This window comes from Canis lupus, chromosome 5 (genome assembly GCF_003254725.2).
Source record: "Canis lupus dingo isolate Sandy chromosome 5, ASM325472v2, whole genome shotgun sequence".
NCBI lineage: Eukaryota > Metazoa > Chordata > Mammalia > Carnivora > Canidae > Canis > Canis lupus.
The window spans coordinates 3,868,843-3,872,720 of NC_064247.1; positions in this window are offsets into that span (position 1 = coordinate 3,868,843).

A 3,878-nucleotide genomic window follows, 5' to 3' on the forward strand; every position below is an offset into this window, starting at 1 on the left:
CCCTGCTCAGGTGAAAAATATGTCCCCAAATGCTTGTCGACCTCTGGAAAAGCTGCTGTTTTCAAGCCTGCCCGCCAATCACCGACACTTGGCTGGAAGCGTGTGGCCTTTAGTCATCGTTGTCCAAACATGGGAAGAGCAGCAGCGAGTTCTTGGGCTGCACCCTGGGAAGTGGAGAGTCTCTCCCCCACTGAGTTGTGGACGGAAACCCCCCGAAGAGTCATAGTTCATTTGTCTTTCTAGGAGATGTGTCTCCAGGAGCCTGCCCAGGGAGGATGTACCTGATGAATCAAGCAGTCACTGGGCGGGAAAAAGTGGTCCAGGGAGGCAGTGGGGTGAATCAGGCCCGTCTGGCCTCCAACGGAGGGGCAGCCCTCCCTCGGCCCGCGGAGCAGGGTAGCCGCTAGAGCGTGGACGTCTAGTGCCTTGTTGTCCGGCGTGCGCCCTGCGCACCCGCAGCGCCAACACCTCCCAGGGCCTGCCCCAGACCAACCGCATCAGGACCTGCACCGTGACAAGATCCCTGAGTGATTGCTATGTAAACACGGTTTCAGGAGCCCTGGCTTAGGGGTGGAGGTGCCAGCAGTGTACGCCTTCATCACCTCTTAGTTAAGACTGGAAACAGCTTTGCAAAGAGGTTGCATATAAAATCATTACTGGTAATGGGGTCCCGCTTCTGCAGGCCTCTGACTCCTTGGACCTTCGGTGCAAGATCTGGTTAGATTTTTCTCTTAATCCCCTTGTGCCTCGCCCACGAGGGTTTGCTGATCCTCTGCAGCTGCCGCCCTCGCACCGGATGTGAGTACGAGGATAGTATCATTAACGGGTCAAGAATGCCCACGCCTGCCTCTTGGGCTACACGACAGTCCCAAAGACTGCAAGGTAGTCTGTCCTCCTTGTGCGCGAGGAGTTAAAAATAACCTTAGGCTGCCCAGCAGCTCCCTCCCCAGGGCCTGGCTCCGTGTCCAGCCGGGCGGCCAGGCAGTGAGCTAGGCACTTGCTCCCTCTTCCCCTTTCTCTGGGCGTCTACTTACCTCCCCCGACAGGTATGTGTTCCACACAACGATCCCACCGGGTGGGGAGTGACTATGTCCCTTTCTGGTGGCACAGCTGGCAGGGAACAAAGCAGGTGCCTCGGCTCCAAAGCTCACGCCTTCTTCCCCAGGGTCAGCTTGCCTCCAGGTCACAAGCCGAAGGGACAGCCGTCGGCTGGATGCAAGGCTGCAGGTTGGATGTAAGGGAGCAGGTTGGGGCGCCTTAGCCGGGCTCGCTGTTGCAGGGCCCCCGCCCCAAAGTGCCTCATGAGGAGAAAACCCCAAAGCGGCAACGACTGGCCAAGGAGCCGCCGCTGTGGTCGGCGACCTGGGGCACTTCTGTCCCCAGACAGTCCCTGCCCACACCCTTCAAGGCAGGCCTCGCCGGGCAGATTGGGATTCAGCGCAGGGTCCTAAGCAAATGCCCAAACCCTGTGGGGGGAATCAAGCTCTGGAACTGAAAACAAAAGTCATGATCAGAAATCAGCTTCAGTAAGTATCAAGGTAAGAAACCGGGATTTGTGCTGTCCCCCTACCACCAGCTTTTGTCCCCGTGTTTTGAGGAGTCCAGAATGCCTCTTGGTACATGATTAAAATTCCCTCTTTTGGTGGCTCCCTCCCTCTCTCCTTCATCTTTTTTGGTCTGAGCCACACCAGAGACAATTAGGGACTGTATAATCATTGCTGCTGGGCTGCGCTTCCACAGACATTCTCCTCAGAAGGGGCTGATTACCATATTAAGCATCTTTCACTTGACAAAAATCAGTGAGAATGTTTCCCTCCATTTTCCCCAGAATGCGGACGAGAGAGTCAAGAGGGAGAGGCAGCCAGCCACCGATGAGGCCTAACTCACCAGACACGTCTCTGTCTTTCATAGCGTTTATTGCCTTTGATGTTAAAAATCTCTTTTTCTACTCGTGCTCTATTTATTTGTTTTTGATTTCTACTTTTTTTTTTTTTTTTAACTGCCATTCAGAGCGGCTGTCCTCTCTGTGGAGCCCTGAACCTGCCAACGTAGATTGGAAGGGTCTGGAAAGGTCGGCAGGCTCGGGCAGTCTGAATCATCCTGTAGCTGAGGCCTGAGGCAGACCCGCCCGTCAACCCAGATCCAGCCAATCGGACCCGAGGATCTCACTGTGATTGGCAGCTGCCTGGAGAACGGCAGGTTTCATTCACCCTTTTCCATGCACAACAACAGAAAGAAAAGTAAACCCCAGAAGCCAACTTTGCAACAAGCCCTGCAGTGCTTTCTGACTTGAAGGGCAAGAAAAGCGGAGACTCAGATCAATTATCTAAATAATTCAAACCCCAAAATATATTTCCCCCAGAAACACTCAAATAATTGAAGCAAAGAGGGCTTTGGGGTGACCGACATCAAGACCTCTCTTCATCTGCCTCACCAATTTGTCTACTTGACTCGGCTGGTGTCAGTTAAGGCCATAGGATGTGGGGAGAAGGGGGGTAATTTATTAAGTGCTTATCGTGTTCCTTACATCATCTAAGTACAAACCATTACGGTCCGGGCCTCCATGTGGCTCAGTCTTGGAGTAGTTTCATTCAAAGGCTTGCAGTCGAAAAATCATAAATAAGTTTAAAAGGGATTGCAATTTGAACTCTCTCTAAAACTATTGGAAGAGACTCCAATTCATAACATAGGGCAACACTTCCTAATAGCAAACAAGCAAGCAAGCAAACACTGTGACCTCAAGTCCAGTTCCCTGCGCCCCACAGGCATGGGAAGCCCTCTCTAGGTGCCGCACGGCCTCCCAGCAGCCCCAAAGCACCTACCAGGAAGCCCTGGCCTTTTATTCCTCTCTCCGTTAACTCCCACCTCTCCAGACACGTCTCTATTCATTCACTGGATTCTATATCACACAGCCGCAGAACTAGCTGTCAAAGGCTGAATTCTCATTAGGAAGGAGGAGAAAGGAAACCTGTGCGGGCTGCTGCAAAGACAAAATGTGCTTTGGTGGGCTGGGGCCGATGAGGCAGGGGACAGGAAAGGCTGAGATGCTTAGCATGTGACAACTTTCAGGAGGTGATATTATCTCTACTCCATGGTGGACAATCCGAACCCCAGGTGAGTTGTCGAAGGTCACAGACCTAGCAAAGGTCATACTAGGAGAACCTGGGTATATAGGACAACAAAACCCACCATTTTTTCACCCAACCACAAACATCCCTTGGAATAGGTCAGATTAATCTCAGGTTATAATAAGAATAATAAGATTGATAAATCAATTTCTCATCATCCTTTAGGTGAAGCAGGTGTAGGGGTAAGAGACGTAAACCAAAGGACACTGCAAATGACTCCCCCTTGGCTTGTGACGCAATTGGTGTTTCAAACCTAATGTAATGTCAGCTCGTGGCTTTTTCTAATTGTACTGGGTGTGGTTGGCTTTCCTTAATAAATGCAATTTCACTCACATCACAAATACTAAATTCCTGCCATGTTAGGGATCCTGTGAGGAGATGGCAAGCAAATAGAAAGACAACATGATCCTTGCCCTGAGAACATTGGCATGGAGTTGGAGGTACAGGCATACGAGTCAATTCAGACTGTAGAGGGTGGTGAGGGAAGGGAAGAAGAGCCGAAAACATCCAATCGAGCCTGTATTGATTGGGACAGACTTCACCAAAGGCATTTGAACTGCTCTTGGAGAATTATGTTTTACTTCCTTTGTAAATGGTACCTCTTAGTTTTCCAGGTAATCTTCAACTGTTCAATTTTCATACTTAACCATTCTGTTCTACTCAATTCCTGAAGAGATTGTTACATTGGCCAGACCCCAAGGTCACACGGTCCCAAGATGAGTTACATAGAAAAGTCATATTTTCTTGGCC